This window comes from Engystomops pustulosus, chromosome 6 (genome assembly GCF_040894005.1).
Source record: "Engystomops pustulosus chromosome 6, aEngPut4.maternal, whole genome shotgun sequence".
Classification (NCBI taxonomy): domain Eukaryota; kingdom Metazoa; phylum Chordata; class Amphibia; order Anura; family Leptodactylidae; genus Engystomops; species Engystomops pustulosus.
The window spans coordinates 163,539,289-163,562,522 of record NC_092416.1 but is presented as its reverse complement, the minus strand read 5'-3'; the positions used below and the strand labels follow the sequence as shown (position 1 = coordinate 163,562,522).

The 23,234-nt window shown below is 42.8% G+C and overlaps 1 long non-coding RNA gene across 1 annotated transcript; it reads left to right on the top strand.

The window, feature by feature from the left end:
- The first annotated feature begins 6,880 nt into the window (after positions 1-6,880).
- LOC140066159 (uncharacterized) lies at positions 6,881-22,227 on the top strand. Its single transcript, XR_011848135.1, has 4 exons — positions 6,881-6,956; positions 8,437-8,530; positions 22,045-22,111; positions 22,187-22,227. It is a non-coding gene; the product is annotated as an uncharacterized lncRNA (long non-coding RNA).
- The last annotated feature ends 1,007 nt before the right edge of the window (positions 22,228-23,234 follow it).

The window sequence follows — 23,234 nt, the reverse complement described above, 5'->3', positions numbered from 1 at the left end:
AAGGGCCTCGGCGTTGTCATGAGCCGAAGCCAAACATCGGTTGCCTTAGAGTCCCAACCAACATCAGGACGCTGGGCCAACCTCCTCCTGAACTCCTCATCATACTTCCACCATGCGGACCCCCCATGGGTGCGGAAAGCACTAAAAATCGTGTCTAAATACACAAACAACTGCGGAGACCTATCAGGGAACTTCTGTGACAGCACACAACCCAGCACGGCGAAAGCCTGTACCCAATTGTTAAAGGTCTTCGCCACCCTGGGTTTCCTTTCCACCCCCCGTTCAAAACGGCGCTCCTTGTCCACCGTCACCGAATCCGCGGACACCAGGGACCAAATATCAATATAATCATTACGCAAAATCTTATCCCTGGTATCCTCGGACAGGCGAGTGCCGAGAAGAGAGACCCCACAGAAATAGGTATCCCTAAAAGCTGGAATGGAGGGAGTAAACGTTGAAGTGGAGGCCTCGGCCACCGACTTCCCCGTCGGAGGCGGCAACACCCCAGCCGAAGCCGAGGGCGCCGCTCCCAAGAGAGAACGCACAGAAGCCAACAGGGCAGAATCAGACACCGTCCCACCCCAAGCCTGCAGGCAGGCGGACTCACCAGGCGGAGCGGCAGATGACGGCGGAGCCACCGGAACAGCAGGAACCGGAGTCACCAAGGGAGTAGAAGTGACAGGAGGCGCCGACACAGCAGCCACCCGAGACGAAACTGTAGAGCCGCGAGAGCGGCGACTTCGCTGGCTGTGACGATGACGATGCACCGGGCGACTGCTGCGGCGGCGAGGCTCAGCCGATGCCATGGATGAAGCCGAAGCGCCAGAGGACCTGGAATAAAGGGAGGACACAGAGCCACGCCTGTCCCTAGAGCGACGCCGCTTGCGCCGTACGGACGGGGAACGAGAGGCAGTGCGTCGCCTGGAGACGCCTGAACTGCCGCTGCGCCGGGAACTAGCCCCAGAAAAAAACGACGAGGCCCGGGACGCGTCATCAGGGACAAGGTACGCAGGGCCCAAGTCCCCGGAGAGCATGGGCCCTACCAAGGGGGCGGGAACCACCAACTGTCCCAAAGACAGCGGCTCTAGCTCCGCCCCCAGCGGTGCCTCATCGGGCCCGCTATCAAAATCAGAGGGGGAGGAAAGTGGAGGGGAGGCATCGTGTTCGGCGGTGCCGCAGGCACCGCCACTAGCCAGCTGGGCAGGGGGCTGGGGGCCAGAGGTAGCAGCAGCCTGACCCCTGCCCAGTGGCACTGTGTGAGGGGGAGGGGCCAGAGGCGCCGGGACGGGAGGCTGGAGACCATGAGACACTGCAGCCACACTCCCGCCCGGCGCCGACACCATGGAGCAGGACGGGGCAGAGAACGGAGCAGGGGGCTGGAGGATGATGTCTTCTGCAGCCAAACCCCTGCTCCGACCGGAGGCCGACGTGGAACGAGCGGCAGCAGCGCGCGCACGGGGAGCGCGCGCTGCTGCCGGCAGCACAGGTACAGCGGGGAGAGGGGGAGGAGGAGGGGAGTGCCGAGCAGCAGCAGCACGCGCTGCTGAGAGACCCGGCGCTACGCGCGGCGGGGGTGGAGGGGGAGGGAGACGCGGGGCCGCAGAGGAAGGCCGCGATCCCGCCGAAGCCCGGGACGCGGTGGACCGCGACCGGACTGACCGGCGCCGAGACTCCCCACCCGCCGACAGCTCTGGCCGCAGCACGGGGGAGGGCTCCCGACCGGCCACCTGAACGACTGCCACCACGGCCGGAGCCGCGGCGGCACCCAGAGCTGAGCGGGGGACAGAGGGGGCAGAGCGGGGACGCATGGTAACCGCAGAGGGGGAAAGCCGGCTGGGCGGCCGCGACAGCCTACCGGACCGACGCTGCTGAGAGGGAGCAGGCGGGGGCATCTCAGAGGACCCAGAGGAGGCCTCATCCAGGAGGGCCTGGAGCCAGGAGGACCCTTCGGCCCGAATTCTTTGACGAACAGCCTCGTCTGACATGCTGCCAGAAAACGCAATCCGGAAAGAGGGTGAGTGACGTCTGCAGCCCCTATTTATGCTATGCTCACTTCCTGTACCACCCACGACACAAGCCCGCCCCTAGTCACGTAGCCCCCACCTCCCTGGGATACGCAGAGAGACAGAAAGGAAAGGGAAAAAACCACTTCAGTTAAAGAGGGCCTATTCCTGTACTTAGAACCCCGCTACCTAAGACCCCTTTGTGCAGTCATTAGCCCAACGGCTATACGCCTCCGGGCTTGCAATACTTATGGTGTGGTATACACCTTCTTTAAATAGAAATAGTAGTAAATTAGCCCGGGAAGGGCTAAACCAATAGGGAACGATACAGAGGGAACCAGGGCCGCATCTGCCATGAGGCGGGATGAAAATTTCGCCTCAGGTGGCAGATGCGGAGCCCTGAGGCAGGCGGCGATACAGCTGTAGGTGATTTGGGCACTCGCCCGAATCACCCACAAGCAGCGCGGACCTGCCGCTGCCTCGATTCCTCACAGTAGCGCTGATGGCAGGAGGAGGGGAAGGCTGGCTCCCGTTGGGCTGATGAAGTAGAAGGGTCAGGCGGGAAGCCTGTGCGGAGGCTTCACTGTCTGGTGGAGCAGCAGTCAGATGGAGAGTTATCACTTTGCTGCTGCTCCACCACAGCCGGGCAGCCAGAAAGTATCCTCCGCTGAGCTCTCTGCTCCAGAAGCTCCGATGAGCAAGCTCCGCCCACCAGCTCAGAGCTCCTGAACTTCATCAGCAGCTATGTGTGCTGCTGTGTGGAAGCTACAGGTATGTTGCTGGGTGTATGCTGGGAGTATGCTGGGAGTATGCTGGGTGTATGCTGGGAGTATGCTGGGTGTATGCTGGGAGTATGCTGGGTGTATGCTGCTGTGCATGTTGCTGTGTGTAAGCTACAGGTATGTTGCTGGGTGTATGCTGGGAGTATGCTGGGTGTATGCTGCTGTGCATCTTGCTGTGTGTAAGCTACAGGTATGTTGCTGGGAGTATGCTGGGTGTATGCTGCTGTGCATCTTGCTGTGTGTAAGCTACAGGTATGTTGCTGGGTGTATGCTGGGAGTATGCTGCCTGTTGCTGTGTGTATGCTGCTGCCTGCTGTGTATGCTGTTTTGTATGTATGCTGTGTATAATGCTGTGTATAATGCTGCTGTGTGTATGTTGCATGCATGTTGCTGTGTGTATGATGCTGTGCATGTTGCTGTGTGTATGATGCTGTGCATGTTGCTGCCTGCTGTGTGTGATGCTGTGTATGCTGCTGCCTACTGTATGTGATGCTGCATGTATATGCTGTGTGTATATGGTGCTGTGTATGCTGCTTCCTCATGTGTGTGATGCTGTGTATGCTGCTGCCTGCTGTATGTGATGCTCTGTGTATGCTGCATGTATATGCTGTGTATGCTGCTGTTTGCTGTGTGTGTGTGATGCGGAGTGTATGCTGCGGCCTGCTGTATGTGATGCTGTGTGTATGCTGCATGTATATGCTGTGTGTGTATGATGCGGAGTGTATGCTGCGGCCTGCTGTATATGATGAGAAAACAAGACAGAAAGCGATGCACAAAAGCGGCTAATGCATAAATACTCAGAATATACACAAAAATACTCTGTTTATTGATATCAAAGACAAAAACCCATACAAAGACATCTAAAATCATTTAAAACAAATAATGTACATAGAAAAGACTTGTGTGGAAATCCCAGTCTGGGTCAACCACAACTAACCTCTAGTCCAGACAAGGGTGGTTGTCTACACACCTCTACCCATGAATAATAATGAAAAGAATGTGCTATGTATATCGTATGCCCTAACCAACAAAATTACAAGTAGTGGGCGATGGAAGGCCCCAAAATCATCCTGCCGTAGTAATAAAACAAATATGTAAAGTGCAAAGTGCTACAATGTGACACCTATCAAGAACCCCTATGTTTCAAACCAATATGAATTATTTCAATGTAAAGTGCAAGGTGCAAATACCAAAAAAAGGAAAAATTGAAAGTGCTGGTCCTATAAATAAGAGTTGGAATCATCCGGCATATGATAAATGATGGAAGAAAATCCTGTACACCTGGTAGAGCAGTGGTAAAAGAGGCGGGATGCGAGGCGAACGGCTCCCCACGCGTAACGTCGTCCCAAGGACGACTTCCTCAGGGGTTGGTAGCCAAAGTCAAAATGCACTCACCTTAAATAAGCCCTTTAATCAAAAATAACATGTGGCACCAGTGTTGCTTACGCGTATCCGTGTTTGACCGGACGTGATGAGACAACCCGGAAGTACTGAGCAAATGGTTTTAACGACGGGCCAATGCGCATGCGCATCCCGGCCGGGACAAGTAATATAGTATCCAAGGTTACAAGACGCATATCAGTGTGATCGCGACACACCGGCATATGTAAGTTACAGTGTGATCGCGACACACTGTATATGATGCTGCATGTATATGCTGTGTATGCTGATGTCTGCTGTGTGTGTGTGATGCGGAGTGTATGCTGTGGCCTGCTGTATGTGATGCTGTGTATGCTGCATGTATATGCTGTGTGTGTATGATGCTGTGTATGCTGATGTCTGCTGTGTGTGTATGATGCGGAGTGTATGCTGCAGCCTGCTGTATATGATGCTGCATGTATATGCTGTGTGTATGATGCTGTATCTGATGCTGTGTATGCTGCTGCCTGCTGTGTGTTTGCTGCATGTATATTCAGTTTGTGTATGGACAGTGATTTTCAACCTGTGTGCCGCGGCACACACGCGGCACACACGCGGTGCAGGAGCTACAGAAGATGGGCGGATCGCCATTAGGAGAGAAGTTACGCGGAAGAAGACATCAAGGGTAAGTATATAATGTTATTATTTGTATAAGGAAGGAAGCTAGGGAGGCTGGGGCTTTTTATTAGTTAAGGGGGGCCTCTAGGGCCTTTTAATTAGTAAAGGGAGGCCTCTAGGGCCTTTTAATTAGTAAAGGGGGCCTCTAGGGGCTTTTAATTAGTAAAGGGAGGCCTCTAGGGGCTTTTAATTAGTAAAGGGAGGCCGCTAGGGGCTCTTAATTAGTAAAGGGAGGCCGCTAGGGGCTCTTAATTAGTAAAGGGAGGCCGCTAGGGGCTCTTAATTAGCAAAGGGAGGCCGCTAGGGGCTCTTAATTAGTAAAGGGAGGCCGCTAGGGGCTCTTAATTAGTAAAGGGAGGCCGCTAGGGGCTCTTAATTAGTAAAGGGAGGCCGCTAGGGGCTCTTAATTAGTAAAGGGAGGTCGCTAGAGGCTCTTAATTAGTAAAGGGAGGCCGCTAGGGGCTCTTAATTAGTAAAGGGAGGCCGCTAGGGGCTCTTAATTAGTAAAGGGAGGCCGCTAGGGGCTCTTAATTAGTAAAGGGAGGCCGCTAGGGGCTCTTAATTAGTAAAGGGAGGCAGCTAGGGGCTCTTAATTAGTAAAGGGAGGCCGCTAGGGGCTCTTAATTAGTAAAGGGAGGCCGCTAGGAGCTCTTAATTAGTAAAGGGAGGCCGCTAGGAGCTTTTAATTAGTAAAGGGAGGCCGCTAGGGGCTTTTAATTAGTAAAGGGAGGCCGCTAGGGGCTCTTAATTAGTAAAGGGAGGCCGCTAGGGGCTCTTAATTAGTAAAGGGAGGCCACTAGGGGCTTTTAATTAGTAAAGAGAGGCCGCTAGGGGCTTTTAATTAGTAAAGGGAGGCCGCTAGGTTCTTTTAATTAGTAAAGGGAGGCCGCTAGGGGCTTTTGATTAGTAAAGGGAGGCCGCTAGAGGTTTTTATTAGTAAAGGGAGGGCGCTAGGGGGTTTTTATTAGTAAAGGGAGGCCTTTTATGACTGTTTTAGTGTCATTTTGTGCTATTTTGGTTGGTGGTGTGCCTCAGGATTTTCTAAGTATAAAAAGTGTGCCGCGGCTCAAAAAAGGTTGAAAATCACTGGTGTATGATGCTGTGTATGATGCTGTGTGTATGCTGCTGCCTGCTGTATGTGATGCTGTGTATGGTCCTCCTGCTTACTTATTTTTGACCCCCTCAGTTACTCTTTTGACCCCTCCATCTACCACCTGCTGATGTACCAGCAAGATCCTCTGAAGAAAAATGGGTAAGTCATGATTCATTATAGTAGTGGTTTATTTGATATATATGGCTGATGTATGTATAGATTAAAAATGTGTATTAATGTGGAATGTTAATGTAGTAAGTTGTATGTACATCTATATATGTACAGATAGAATGTTTTGCGTATTTATGTACTGTTAGTGTAAATACTATTTCATTTCTATTACTATTTAAATTAATTTCAGTTTCTGGGGTAGAAGAAATTAAATAATCACAATTTTTGCAGCAGTAAGCAATCAGAATCCGGTGTTTTGTATTGTTTTATTGCAAGACACCGGGTTCTGGTTACCGATCACATGCGTTTCCATAGAAACGTATACGCGATCGGGCCAAGACCCACCTCTGTACACTAGTGCTATGTTTGTAAACACAGCGCTAGTGTTAAGTTGCTTATGTAAATTCAGTGGGCGGTATATAGAAGGAGATCAGGGCTAGGATTTTTTTTTTTTTTTTAAAGGGGGGGCAGCATTTCAGTTTTCGCCTCAGGCAGCAAAAAAGCTAGAATCGGCCCTGGAGGGAACGATATACAAAATTAACAATTTTTACAGATAATGCTCGTTAAAAACATAAAAGGTGAAGCAGCATAAACTATAGTATTGATAAGCATGACAAATGTTACTGTATGGTAAAGATATTTAGTTATATAGATAAAAGCAACCGGATGTTTACCGGTGAAAGGGGAGGGGAGCAGTTTGCTCCGTGTGTTGGGGTTGTGTGGCGTCCGTCGTCAGGGAGATCTTGGTAGGATCGTAACGGAGGAGCGTGGGGGGAGGTTGCTAGGAGACCAATGGGCTACGGAAGCTTGGTGAAGACAAAAAGGTCATCGTCGGAGGGACGTAGGCCGGATTATTGGAAGGAAGTTACAGTAAGTATATCAGAGAGGATGATGTGGATTCTGGCGGCGGTATCGGATCATGGGTTTGTTAAATGGATTCTATTACGGCATTTTATCCGTTTGGGTATAAAGTACCTAATTTATAGATCCAGTAGGATTCACGCCTATTCAAGGTCTTAATTCTATTTTTATTTGTTTCTTCTATTTGTTCGATAGGGGTTAATGTGAGGTTTTCAAATAAGCAGTCATTTTCCATCGTAAGATGCTTGGAGAGGCTTTGTTTGAGATATCCTGTTTTGGCTTTATGTCTGTGGCCTTCATTCTTACACGTAAAGTTTGTACTTACATATTGTAAGCCGCATGAACAGTTAATAACATATATGACGAAGTCAGACCCACAGGAAAGTTCTTGTTTGATCTGAAAGGTTTCACCAGTATGTAGTGATTTCACTGTATTAGCCCCTGAGTTGATAATTTGGCAACATAGGCATTTTTTATGGCCGCATTTTTTTACCCCTTTTTTGGAATCTGCGACATTCTTCAGAATCTTAGTGGATCTGAGTTTACTCGGGGCTAGTATGTTTTTCAGAGTAGTGTTTTTTCGAAAGATGATTCTGGGTCTGCTAGGGATAAGATCTTTAAGGTGTGGGTCCCTAAGGAGAATTTCCCAATGTTTATTCAGAATTCTGCGGATTTCTTTGTTACCATTATCAAAGGTGGTGATGAAGCTAAGATTGAAGGATTTTTTGAGGGGGTTACCATGAGTCTTCTTATTTTTTTCTATTAGGCAATCTTTTTGGTCGCGTCTTAGGTTCCTAGTGTATGCTTCTTTAATTAGAGTTTTTGGGTATTTTTTGTCTAGGAAGCGTTTATTTAGTATACATGATTGTTTCTTATAGTCATCAGTGGTCGTGCAGTTTTTTCTAATTCAGTGATACTGGCTAAAGGGGACATTTTTTAACCACTTGGGGTAATGGGCACTGCCATATTCCAAGAAACTATTGGTGTCCACGGATTTAAAATGTGTTTTGATCGTCGTGTGATAGAGAAAGGTCCAGGAATACAATTTCATTGCTATCCATATTCATAGTGAATTTGATACCCCATTCATTTTTGTTCAGATGATCCACAAAATTAAAGGCATCCTGTTCTTCCCCCCCCCCATATAAGGAAGAGGTCGTCTATGTACCTTTTATAGTACAGAATTTGTGAGGACCATTCATGTTGTTTATAGATGAAAAGGGACTCGAACCTCCCCATGAACAAGTTAGCATAACTTGGGGCGGCTCGAGTCCCCATAGCCGTACCTTTCTTTTGAATGAAAAAAGAATTTTCGAAGGTGAACATATTATGTTCGAGAATAAATTTGAGGCCATTAGTTAGAAAGGAAATTTGTTTATCTGGGAGGGATGTGTGATTTTTAAGGTACCATTGTGTAGCTTCTACACCCAGATTATGTGATATCTAGGGTGAGGAACCGGTAATCCCTTTTCCATTTGAAATCTTGCAGGTCTTTGATTAGAGATGCAGAGTCACGTAGGTAAGACGGTAATTGTGTGACCAGAGGTTGGAGATATAGATCCAGGAAGTGGGATAAATTGCAGGTGAGTGAGTCAATGCCAGATATAATTGGGCGACCAGGAGGATCCGTAAGTCTCTTGTGAATTTTTGGTAGGTGGTAGAAGATCGGTATGGCTGGATGTTCTATGGTGAGAAATTTTTTCTCCTTCTTATTCAATATGTCGTTGTTGTATGCCTCCTTAACCCCTTAACGCTCTGCGCCGTAGCTCTACGGCGCAGAGGTATAAGGGAAGTATGAAGAGGGCTCACGGGCTGAGTCCTCTTCATACAGAGGTGGGGGTTTTTGCATTTTGCACAAAACCCCCACCGCTAATAACCGCGGTCGGTGCTTGCACCGATCGCGGCTATTAACCCTCTAAACGCCGCCCGCAAAGTCGCGGGCGGCGTTTAAAAGACGGCGGCGCGCGGGCGCCGCCATCTTTTTTTCGATCGCCACGCCCCCGAACGTCATCGGGGGGCGGCGATCGGTTACCATGGTAGCCTCGGGTCTTCTCTTGACACGAGGCTACATGGTTTATGCAGGTTCGTTACAATGAGCCAGTGGCTCATTGTAATGTAAGACCTGCAAAAACGCCATATATTGCAATACTGTAGTATTGCAGTATATGGTAGGAGCGATCTGATCATCTAGGGTTATTGTACCCTAGATGGTCTAAAAAATAGTGAAAAAAAAAAGAAAAAAAAAAGTTTAAAAAATAAAAAAAATTAATAAAATATTAAAAGTTCAAATCACCCCCCTTTCCCTAGAACGGATATAAAACATAACAAACAGTAAAAATCACAGACATATTAGGTATCGGCGCGTCCCAAAATGCCCGATCTATCAAAATATAAAAACGGTTACGGCCGGCGGTGACCTCCGAGACGGGAAATGGCGCCCAAATGTCCGAAATGCGACTTTTACACCTTTTTACATAACATAAAAAATGAAATAAAAAATGATCAAAATGTCGCACAGACCTCAAAATGGTAGCAATGAAAACGTCGCCTCATTTCGCAAAAAATGACCCCTCACACATTTCCGTGCGCCAAAGTATGAAAAAGTTATTAGCGTCAGAAGATGGCAAAAAATTTTTTTTCTTTTTTGTACACATTCGTTTAATTTTTGAAAATGTATTAAAACACAATAAAACCTATATAAATTTGGTATCACCGCGATCGGACCGAACCAAAGAATAAAGTAGGCGTGTTATTTGGAGCGAAGAGTGAAAGTCGTAAAAACTGAGCCCACAAGAACGTGACGCACGTGCGGTTTTTTTTCAATTTTTCCACATTTGGAATTTTTTTTCAGCTTCGCAGTACACGGCATGTTAAAATAAATAACATTACGGGAAATTAAAATTTGTTACGCACAAAATAAGCCCTCACACAGGTCTGTACACGGAAAAATGAAAAAGTTATGGATTTTTGAAGTTGGAAAGCGAGAAATGAGCCGGAAAACCCTCCGTCCTTAAGGGGTTAATAAAGGTATTATAGGCGTCAAGATGAGTTTTAATGGGATTATTTGGTAGTTTGGTGTAATATTCATTGTCCACACCATAAGTATGCCTGACGAAGGCCCTTGTTCAGGGCCGAAACGCGTAGCTATTTTATCATAGTACTTTTAAATAAAGCACAAGATTTTACCACCACTACTACTTAGTAGTTATTGGGGATCCACTCGGCGCTGACGCCTCCCTTCAAGGCTTCTCCGGCATGTGAATTTGAGGCATTTGCTACAAAAAGTCTAAAAAAAAAAGCCAAAACCTGCACCTGCCAGTACAGGAAAAACTAAACACGTATCACAAGAAAAAAGACATGAACATATGTAAAGAGTATAAAAGACCTGCTAAAAGTCTTAATTATTCCACACAAAAAATAACTAAGATAAATATCCCTCCACTGTATCAATCAGAAGTCTAGGAGATTGATTATACAATAGATTTAAAGGAGAAAACCCTGTTTCCTCACTTTTTGTAGAGTTGTAAGCATGGATAACTTTTGAAAGTTATCCAGACTTGTTTTTCTTTTTCAGTAGGACTCCAAAACCTTGACAATAATGTTCGATTAAAACATTGAACCTGTCCATTGGATATATTGTGACAATTTTGTTAATCTTCTCTGGTGACATTGAGGGGCATTATTATTATTTTTATTTGGCGGAGGTTTTTTTTGTTGCTTTTCCTTGTGTTCTATATTTATTATATGTTGGTGCCACAATTTAGCTTCTTTTCCAACAGTCACTGCTTTTTTTTTGTCGTTCAATTTGGGCGTAGCTTTTGAATCCCAACACTTTTCCTGTACTTCTAGTTTTTGAGCGTACCGTATATACAATTTTTGTGCTGAAAATTCCCCACTAGGCTTATACTTGGGTATTTTAAAAAAAAATAAACAGAGTACTCACCATTCCGATGCCACAGGCAGCTACTCCTCTTTCCTCTTTTGCAACACAGAACTGTTGTGAACTGGAAGCCGGCGCCAGCGCACATGGAGAAGGAAAAGGATCTGCCTGGGGCGTCGGAATGGTGAGCACATATTTGCACATATTGATGCGCTTTATGTAAATGAACTGTTTAGTGTTTTGGTGATAAATTATATGGACCTTTGGGAATTATTGAATATTTTCTTGTGGTTATTACTTACAAATGTTGTAATGAGGTCTTTAGATTACTTTCAATAAAAAATTATATTTTTAACTTTCTTGCAATTTAATGCGTATGAACCAGTTCACACTCTTGTATTTTTGGAATGTGTTAAATACTACAGGGGGTTAGCAGTCTATACACTAGGGGGGCTGGCTATATACTACAAGGAGCTAACAGGCTATATACTACAGGGGGGCTGGCTATATACTACAGGAGGCAAGCATGCTATATACTACAGGGGGCTGGCAGGTTATATACTAAAAAAGGGGGCAGACTGGTTATATACTACAGGGGGCTGGAAGGCTATACACTACAGAGGGCTGGCAGGCTATATAATATAGGGGTTGTCAGGCTATATTCTACAGGGGGCTGGCAGGCTATATTCTACAGGGGCTGGCAGGCTATGTACTAGACAAGGGGGCATACTGGTTATATGCTACAGGGGGCTGGAAGGCAATACATTACAGAGGGCTGGCAGGCTATATTCTACAGGGGCCTGGCAAGCTATACACTACAGGGATTGGCAGGCTATATTCTACAGGATGCTGGCAGGCTATATTATACAAGGGGCTGCCAGGCTATATTCTACAGGGGGCTGGCAGGCTACATTCTACAAAGGGCTGGCAGGCTATATTCTACAGGGTGCCGGCAGGCTATATACTACAGGGTGCTGGCAGGCTATTTTCTACAGGGGACTGCCAGCCTACATACTAAGGGGGCTGGCTATACAGTCATGGCCATAAGTTTGAGAATGACACAAATATTATATTTTCATATGATCTGTTGCCCTCTGGTTTTTATGTGTGTTTGTCAGTTTTTATCACATACAGAAATACAAGTGTAATCATGTGAGTAACAAAAGCTTTTATCGACAGTTAGAATGAGTTAATGCAGCAAGTCAATATTTGCAGTGTTGACCCTTCTTCTTCAGGACCTCTGCAATTCTCCCTGGCAGCTCTCAATCAACTTCTGGACCAAATTCTGACTGATAGCCCTCCATTCTTGCACAACCAATGCTTGCATTTTGTCACAATTTGTTGGCTTTTGTTTGTCCAATGCGATTAAGATCTGGGGAGTTTCCAGGCCATGGACCCAAAATCTCTATGTTTTGTTCCCTGAGCCATTTAGCTATCACCTTTGCTTTATGGCAGGGTGCTCTATCATGCTGGAAAAGGCATTGTTGATCACCAAACTGCTCTTGGACAGTTAGAAGTTGCTCCTGGAGGACATTCTGGTACCGTTCTTTATTCATGGATGTGTTTTTAGGCAAGACTGCGAGAGAGCCAATTCCCTTGGCTGAGAAGCAACCCCACACAAGAATGGTTGCAGGATGCTTTACAGTTGGCATGAGATAAGACTGGTGGTATCGCTCACCTTGTCTTCTCCGAACAAGCTGTTTTCCAGATGTTCCAAACAATCGGAAAGGGGATTCATCCGAGAAAAAGACTTTACCCCAGTCCTCAGCAGTCTTCTCCCTGTAACTTTTGCAGAATATCAGTCTGTCCCTGATGTTTTTCTGGAGAGAAGTGGCTTCTTTGCTGCCCTCCTTGACACCAGGCCTTGCTCCAAGAGTCTCCGCAGTCTCACAGTGCGTGCAGATGTACTCACACCTGCCTGCTGCCATTCCTGAGCAAACTCTGCACTGCTGGTAGCCCCATCCCGAAGCTGAAACACTTTTTAAGAGACGGTCCTGGCACTTGCTGGTCCTTCTTGGGCGCCCTGGAGCCTTTTTGGCAACAATGGAACCTCTCTCCTTGAATTCCTTGATGATGCGATAGATTGTTCATTGAGGTGCAATCTTTCTAGCTGCAATACTCTTCCCTGTTAGGCCAGTTTTGTGCAGTGCAACCATGACTACACATGTTTCTTTAGAGATAACCATGGTTAACAGAAGAGAAACAATGATGCCAAGCACCAGCCCCTTTTTAAAATGTCCAGTGTCTTACTTAATCATAGCAGATTGATCTCCAGCCCTGTCCTCATCAACATCCACACCTGTGTTAATGGAGCAATCACTGAAACGATATTAGCTGCTCCTTTTAAGGCAGGCCTGCAATGAAGTTGAAATGTGTTTTGTGAGAAAAAGTTCATTTTCTAGGCAAATATTGACTTTGCAATTAATTGCTGTTAACCCCTTAAGGACGCAGAGTATTTTCGCTCATTTCTCGTTCTTCATCTACAAAAATCCATAACTTTTTCATTTTTCAGTGTACAGAGCTGTGTGAGGGCTTATTTTGTGCATAACAAATTTTACTTTCCTGTGATGTTATTTATTATTCCCTGCCATGTACTGGGAAGCCGGAAAAAATTCCAAATGTGGAAAGATTGAAAAAAAAAACGCATGTGCATCACGTTGTTGTGGGCTCAGTTTTTACGACTTTCACTCTTCGCTCCATATAACACCCCTACTTTATTCTTCGGTTTGGTATGATCACGGTGATACCAAATTTATATAGGTTTAATGGCGTTTTCATACATTTTCAAAAATTCAACGAATGTGTACAAAAAAGAAAAAAAATTTTTGCCATCTTCTGATGCTAATAACTTTGTCAAACTTTGCTGTACGGAGCTGTAGGAGGGACCATTTTTTGCTAAATGAGCCAACGTTTTCAGTTCTACCATAGTGAGGACTGTGCGATATTTTGATATTTTTTCTTACATTTATTATGTCATATAAAAAGGTGTAAAAGTCGCATTTCAGACATTTGGGCGCCATTTCCCGTCTCAGAGGTCACCGCCAGTTAAAACCGTTTACATATTTTGATAGATCGGGCATTTTGGGTCGCGGCGATAGCTAATGTGTCTGTGAAAGGGGGGGGATTTGAACTTTTTAATATTTTATTCATTTTTCACATTTTTAAAACTTTTTTTTCAGTTTTTTTTCGCTATCTCTTAGACCCTCTAGGGTACATTAACCCTAGATGGTCTGATCGTTCCTACCATATACTGCAATACAACTGTATTGCAGTATATGGCATTTCTGCACACTATACATTACAATGAGCCACAGGCCCAAGGCTACCATGGCAACCAATCGCCACCCTGATGACGTTCGGGGGAGCGACGATCGCAGGTAAGATGGCAGTGCCACCGGCGACTTTGCCGGCGGCAAACAACAGGTTAACACCCGCGATCGATGCAAGCACCGACCATGGGTGTTAGCGATGGGTCTTTGCTGCAATATGGGTCTTTGCTGCCCATCTCTGTATGAAGAGGGCTCAGCCCTCTTCATACACCCCCCACAGCTCAGTGGCGGATATATCCGCCACGGAGCGTGAAGGAGTTAAGCTGATCATTCTTTATAGCATTCTGGAGTATATACAAATTGCCATTATAAACTTTGTAAAAATTAACATTTGTTTCATTCTCAAAACTTTTGGCCATGACTGTAGACTAGGGAGGCTGTGACCAATGCATTTCCCACCCTAGACTTTTACTGCAGTCAATAGGTTTTCCCAGTTTTTGGTGGTAAAATTAAGTTCCTCAGTTTATACCTGTGTCGGCTTATACTCGAGTATATATGGTTATCAAACCAACAAAAAGCAAGTCTATTTCATCTTCATGGATGGGGAGTCATTTTAGGCACTTTTTGGTCATGCACCAATTTTTTAAGCCCTAGTGACACAATATAAAATTTCCAGTCTCATAAACCACACACAAAAAACAGACTCAGGGAGAATAAATAAATAAATGACCCCCATTGTGTTCAATCTGCATTTTGTCCTTCTGCATGTATGGCCAGAAGAAATACTATCTAACCCTATAAGATATACTGGTAAAGGACACCTACCATGAGTTTACTGATGGTGTCCTAATAAGTACATGAATTGAAATACGAGGCTCTCTTAAGGCGCTCAGGGTAATTCGCATAACTTTTATAACTCTAGATTTCCATAATCGGAGCATATATTGTCAGAATATAGAAAATAGTCCTGAGGGAGGTATGATCAGGAACCTATTATTAAGACACATTTAACATCAGCAAACTAAAGGTAGATATCCTTTAATATAAATAAGCCAAGAGTATACATACTATATAGAATGATAATGCTTTACCTTCACCTCTATTTTTTGGGATGAAAAGTAAGTGGTCATTAAAGTTTTGGGAGTAAAAATGTGAGAACTAATGTGGTGAAATACTATGTTGTGGTGAAATTATGTGTACAGACAAGGAGAAAACTATGAAGATCCTTATAAGGTCAATTTGTAAAAGAAAATATAATTACATGAGTTGGGGCCAGTTAAAGTATGTGCAGTACACTACTTAATGTGCCTCTTACAAAATAATGTTTCAAAGATGTTTTTTTGTTATTTTTCTACTGGTCAAGGTCATATGACATGGGTAAAGCCTAAAAGGCTAATAGGGATGCGTCACTTTAGGTGCCTATAGGTGAATAGCCAGTACAAAAAACATTCTAATGACTATGTCAAAGCTATGCATCAGCTAAAGCAGGGGTCCCCAAACTTTTTACATAGGGGGCCGTTCACTGTCCCCCTCAGACCGTTGGAGGGCCGGACTAAAGTTTAAAAATAAATAGCGGTACGTGTGACCGCATCTGTAATACACTGGCACCCCCCTCAATTAATTATTTAATATACCGGTACTGCGCCGCCTTGTGAACTATTTTATATTTTGGCCCAATTAATTAATTAATATACTGGGACCTCTCTCCATTAATTATTGAATATGCCTCCCCCGCATTAATTACTAGACGGCCCCTCATAATTAATTATTTCCTATACCCGCACCATTAATTATTTCCTATGCTGCCCCCACCATTAATTATTTCCTATGCTGCCCCTCCTCCATTAATTATTCCCTATGCTGCCCCTCCACCATTAATTATTCCTTATTCTGCCCCATATAATTAATTATTTCCTAAACTGCCCCTCACAATTAATTATTTCCTATGCTGCCCTCACAATTATTTCCTAAGCTGCCCCTCACAATTAATTATTTCCTAAGCTGCCCCTCATAATTAATTATTTCCCAAACTGCCCCTCATAATTAATTATTTCCTAAGCTGCCCCTCATAATTAATTATTTCCTATGCTGCCCCTCATACCATATATACTCGAGTATAAGCCGACCCGAGTATAAGCCGAGACCCCTAATTTTACCACCAAAAACTGGAAAAACCTATTGACTCGAGTATAAGCCGAGGGTGTAGTATACAGCCAGCCTGCCCCCTGTAGTATACAGCCAGCTTCCCCCTGTAGTATACAGCCAGCCTGCCCCTGTAGTATACAGCCAGCATGCCCCCTGTAGTATACAGCCAGCCTGCCCCCAAGTAGTATACAGCCTGCCCCCAAGTAGTATACAGCCTGCCCCCATGTAGTATACAGCCTACCCCAATAGTAGTATACAGCCTGCCCCAATAGTAGTATACAGCCTGCCCCAATAGTAGTATACAGCCTGCCCCCAGTATGCCAAGTGAATAAAAAAAACAAACTTAATACTCACCCTCTGACGATACTCACCTTTGATGCTCGGCACGGCTCCCGGTCCTCGGCGGTGGCTCCCGGTCCTGGCGGCGGCTTCCAAACCTCGGTGGCAGCTCCTCTCTTCTTTCTTCACTGGCGGATCCCGGGCTCTTTGCTTACTTCTCTAGCCGGCAGTCGCATCCATGCGATCTGCGGGCGGGCGCGCACTAGGATGCGGCAGTGTCGCCGCCGATGATGTCATCAGCAGTGACAGCGCCGCATCTTAGTGTGCGCCCGTCGGCAGATCGCATGGACGCGACTGCCGGCTAGCGAAGTAAGCAAAGAGCCCGGGAGAGGAGCGGAGCCGCTGCCGAGAATCGGGAGCTGCCGCCGAGGATCCGGACACCGGAGTGTGAGTATTATTTTTTTTTTCTTAGTTGACTCGTGTATAAGCCGAGGTGAGGTTTTTCAGCACATTTTTTGTGCTGAAAATCTCGGCTTATACACGAGTATATACGGTAATTAATTATTTCCTAAGCTGCCCCTCACAATTAATTATTTCCTATTCTGCCCCTCATAATTATTTATTTCCTATTCTGCCCCTCACAATTAATTATTTCTTAAGCTGCCCCTCACAATTATTTCCTAAACTGCCCCTCATAATTAATTATTTCCTAAGCTGCCCCTCACAATTAATTATTTCCTATTCTGCCCCTCATAATTAATTATTTCCTAAGCTGACCCTCATAATTAATTATTTCCTATGCTGCCTCTCATAACTAACTATTGCCCTCAGTCACCACAATCTTTTTACTGCCCTTTTTAATAAAAAATAAAAACGCTGTACTCACCTAAGTCTTCTATCTTCTTGCCGCGTCCGGGCAGGAAGGGGTGCGCGGCCGCGTGATGATGTCATCGCGCGGCCGCGCAGCCTGGTTCATGGAGTGATGTGCACTGGGGTTGTATTCCGGCCACATCGCTCCAGTAATAGTGCTCGAGCGGCCGATTCCGGCCGCATCGAGCACTATACAGTGATGTGCAGGAGCTTCCTGTCCGGACGGATGGAGGCTCCTGCCCGACTGTTGCAGGCCGCGAGGGGGCCGGATCGAAACGGTCAGCGGGCCGCATGTGGCCCGCGGGCAGTAGTTTGGGGAACCCTGAGCTAAAGGATAGACAAGAATTATTCAGCCACATTTGAAATGATCGGCTTGTTGTGACTGTCTTAGTGACTTATACTATTACATTGATTTTCCCTTATTCTTATTACACTATAAAAAAAAATCAGCCCAAACAAACCAAAACTTGAAACAAATTAAGGTGTACAGTTAGTATTTTTTTAGGAATAGAAAAAAAAAATAACATGGTCGTGGCAAACCTATTGTCTACGAGGACTACGATAGGATTTAAATATTTCTTGCAGGTAAATTGCGTTGTAAAGGTGGAACAATGGAGACTAAGACAGAAAGTTCTTGTACTCAACCAAGTTCCATTTACAGTAATATATAATATTTTAGAACCTGACCAATATCATCTTGTGGTTGGCTACTTTTTTGTCAGAAGAGTGTAGGTTCATTAAATGGAGATTCAATTGACTTGAAGTCACAGAGCCTACCTTTTTAAGTGTAGGTGGCTCTATACACAGGAGAGAGGAAAAATGTTTTAACTGTGGGGAACTGGGAACTGTGTTGGTTTCTCTCTGAGAAGTTGTTGGGCAGAGTAAGGGGAATCCTTTCAGTAGATGTGTCCAATGTCTGCAGAGTGGGAACCAATGTCATCAGGGAAATCCCATCACATGTCCATAATGGTATTTCTACATCTCTGTGGGCTTCCCATGACAAAAGGGCCCACTTTTATCAAAAACAGTGCAGTCTGTACTATGTGTAGTTTGCCTGTGAATTGTGCAGGGGTGCCAGATTCATTATTTCTGGTGCACCTTCTTTATGAATTTGGCGCCCCCTGCACTAAAAAGAATGTGCAAAGTCCCCCTAAAAAATGTAAACATTTTTTACCAAAAAAGACCTGAGTGATGGCTTGCTTTCTGCATAACAAATTGCACTCAAAGTGATGGTATTGAATACTCCATTCCATGTACTGGGAAGTGGGAAAGAAAATTCCAAATACAGTGAAATTGGTGAAAAACCATTTTTGCCGTTTTCTTGAGAGCTTGGATATTACGGCTTTCACTGTCTGCCCCAAATGACAGGTCTACTTTATTCTTTGGGTTGGCATGATCACGGGGAAACCAAATTTGTATAGGTTTAATAATGTTTTCATACATTTACAAAATTTAAAACCTCCATCTTCTGGCGCTAATAACTTTTATAATTCGGTGTATGAAGCTGTGGGTGGTATCATTGTTTGCGACTTTTGATGATGTTTTTATTTTGAGGACTGAACAGCCTTTTGTTCACTTTTTATTGAATTTAGAATTTTTTTGTTTTTCCAAATGGCAAAAAAGTGCCATATTCCACTCTGGGTGCTATTTTCCATTACGGGGTTAAACTAAGTGAAAAATAGTTATTATATTTTTATGTAGGAGGATGGCAGCGGACCATACTTACATAGGTCCCCGCTACCGGAGACAGCAGATCTCCAGCGGGAACTGCAGACCGACGCGGCAGAAGTTGTTCGTGCCGCGTGGTCTGCAGTTCCCGCTGGAGATCTGCTGTCTCCGGTAGCGGGGACCTATGTAAGTAGGGTCCGCTGCCCTCCTATAGGGCGCATCGGACTATAAGGCGCACTTTGGATTTAGAAGGAAATCCTAGGCTTTTATGTGCGCCTTATAGTCCAGAAAATACGGTAATAAACTGTAATAAATTAAAGGCTATACTGTTAAAACTATAGCCTTGCTTCACAAAACATGTAAAGTCCCTGTAGGGATTCTTTCCATGCTACAAATCTGCAGAAAAATCAAATAGCAGTGTTGTGTGTAGGATATATGGTTTTGGTATTGAGTCTCAAGATACAACACTAAGTTTCAGTATTGTAATTCAGGTATGGGGGCAGCCCTAGGCAAGACACTGCTGTTTTCATGCACAAAACATCTTATTATCAAAAGAATGGTGAACAGGATAAGACAGAAAAATAATTTACTTGGTGAGCCACACAAAATTTACCTGTCAGTTAACAACACCCGACTCAAGTAAGTGCAATAACTTTTAATAGATCAGAGCCCATTTCCAGTATTTTAAGCATGTCCTAGTCTGAACCGTTTTTTAAAATCATCAAAGCTAAAAAACGAGGCACACAACAAAATAGAAGTACTCAAACTGGTTGTTCTGAAAAGTGGCAACTTTTTGATATAAATGTCATGTGTCAGGAACTAATTCATATCCATGTTATGTTTGTACTTTCTCCTCAGATCATTATGTGACTGTAAAAGAATATCCTGGATTCAATTTCTGGATAATAAAACACCTTTAAGCAGCTTTAACCCCTTTGGAGAACACTGTTATGTTTAAGTGCATAGAACAGTTCACATTTGCTTCAAATAAACTATGTGCAGATGATGAGCAGTCAGTCTTTTTCTAAATTGAATGTATTATTTTGAAAAGATTAGAATATTTTTGATATCTCAAATCTTTTCATATATAAACTAGAGAATCCTTTTCATTCTTGGCTTTATCACGATGTGCGTCGTATTCTTTAATTGTTTATATTTTTATGCTGTGATAAAACTTCCATCATGTTTCATATGTCAATGGTCTATGCCATTGCCCAAACAATATCAAAAGGAAATAGTGTATTGTTACATTTTGTGATCCTGTAAAATTTTTCAGAAAATTGGAAACAACTGCAAATATATCTTTCATACCCAGAATGACAGCTACTTTCATTTCTTCCCTATCAGTGTATTCGCTTAGAAAACATCGTAGACAATCAAAAGAAGTTTTTCAGCCTGTTTAAAAGAGCATGTTAACCATAATACAGTAACAATTTGGGCAAATATTTGAGCTCATTTGTGACCAGTATAGTAGAGAAATCTTTTTAAAAATTTTTTTTACCTAAAACCTTTACATTTCCATATTCATATTTATGGACGTTTCACTATATGTAGACAACAAAGTACCTCAAAAAATGTAATGTCTTTTTGGTTGATAAAGCTAAGAACTACAACATTGTATCCATACCAATGTCCCATATTAGGGAATCCCACATGTGGCCGAATGCCCAACATTATTCTATTTAAACAGACATGGCTCTGGATTTGGGTACAGTGATTTGGGCCATTAGCTGCGGAGTTCTCAGTCGCATTTGCAGATTTACAGGTAAGCAGATTTATAAATCAGGATTGATTATGATGATCTCTCAAAAATTACAACTTTTTGAGGCTGTTACATCTAAATATATGATCATTATAAAACTGTTATTACTTTTACTAAACTTATAAAATTGATGTTTTACCATTTTAAAATAACATTTGAAATCAGTGCAATTTCTCATTATTTTAAAAAACGAAATCTAAGAATACACGAAATTGTTTAACTCTTCATTATTTACATTATATTTTTATCTACAGCTTTGAATAATTATTTTGTAAACACTATGTTATGCAAAAAGATATTTGGATAACTGACAAAAAAACCTGCTATAACAAAAACTAATTAAAATGATGTAACAAAACCCAGCTCAGCTACTATCCTAATTTTAAAAAAAGGTTATTTATTAAATTAAAAAAAATATATATTGTATCTGGCAAATCTAAATAAATTTTCCTAAAAAATGTGAAAGCCTATATATTAATAATTGCATTTGAACAGACCTGTAAATCTGTAATAGTAATTTATATTGAACATAATCAGCATATTTATTCGTTTTTTTCCCCCTATGAATTGTATCACATTTGACACAAGGGGTAAAAAACTAAATAAAAAATTGTGTTAGCTCTATTGTTATAAAAGTACTGTAATTGCACTAATTTATTTTTATTGTTTTTTCTTGTCAAACAGTCAAATTTCTATTTATCAGTCACTTTGATATTAGTTTATAGCATATAAAATATTTCTTCATACATTGTGTTAAAAATATTTTCATTTTAAGGAGCCACTGTTTTTTTTATTGTGAAATGTTTCTTGCCGTTAGTGTTGAATGGATATTATTATTATTGATTGATTTATTAATGTTAGACTGTTATACTGTATTATTAACTCTATAATAAGAATGGTATGACACTGCATATGATTTCTCTATATTATCTTTCTTTGTACCTTCATTAAACCTTCATTAATTAAAACTTTAATTAATCAGTGCTGTAAAATAACTTGATGTATATGCATAATTTTTCACATTTTTTAAATAATCAATGCACAATCCAAGGTAATGCATAACAAAAAAAATAACCTTTTTGCTTCCCATTCAAATTAGGATCACAAGGTTTATTCTGATTTTATTTGTTTTTTAGATGTTGTATTTGTTAAAATAATTAGGGAGCATATGTTTTGATATATTTTAATGTCAATTACAAAATGTTTGTTCTTTTTCTAACACAGATAAGGAAAGAATGTCAACAGTAGAATTTCTTTAAAAAAAAAAAGACATATCAATCAGCAAATAAAGGTTATTAATTGTAATATAGACAGTAAAACATATTTCTAGTATATGATCAGTTTCAATTCCTCTTCCTTTCTATAGGAACTGTAACATCTGTGCCAACGTCATCCTCTGTCCGTGAGGTATGATCGATGTATTATTATGTTTTAATCTTTCAATCATAGTGTAACCAGTGGTTTAGGTTTGCTGACTGTGTTGATTGATCTGCACCACACCCAACACTTTGTTACATTTCATCAACAGTTCACCTGCCGTGACTATAATTCTTGAGGTCGGCTTCTCATAAATCATCTGCTGTTCTTTATTTCCAAAGGGTTAAATATCTATCCTGTGATGCATAGTAAAGTGCATGGCTCTCTATAAGGTACAGAGTGGAATTTATGAATATGTGTATACCATAAATGTGCAATGTTTTTTGTGCAAAGAGGAAATATGTTTGCACATTTGTGACCTTTTTGGATGTGTAGTGGTTGTGGTTTTTTTTTTGTTGTATCTTTTGACATAGGCAATATTTCAAGATACAACATCGCATGTTGAAGCAAACGCAGACCGTCTTCACCCAAACCATTTTTAGACCAGTTCATGAAAGAAACTTGCCTTGTGTTTTTTTTTTTAAATGTAAATTTTCTTTCACTTCATCAAAAAGTCCCACAATGGAAAAGAAGCCTTGAGTGATGTCATATTTTGTTGGTTAGTTTGTATTCTGTGTCCCATACTGCAATAGTCCATTAAAATTTTAATAATTTTGGTGCAAATTCCATGCCAATGCCACTTGAGGGGAAAAAATGTACAACCTACAGTATATGTCAAATGACAGGGACAGGTTAGTATTCACTGGATGTGGGTAATCTACTTTCAGGAACTAACCTACCTGGAAGATAGTGCATTTGCAGATTCGTCATGGACAAATAATATCATATGATCCTCCATCTGCAGCAATTTTATAGACAGAAATATCTGGTAAAAATATTTATGAACCAGTAGCTTTACTTCACATTTCAAATAAGTGGTGTAGAAGATTAAATAATTGTAATTTATCTAGTATATTGCACTCCCACATTTTACAAAAAGCATGAAGAAAAGTGACCAACCCATTTAAAGATTTCTATTGCATATTTGCAAGGAGAGA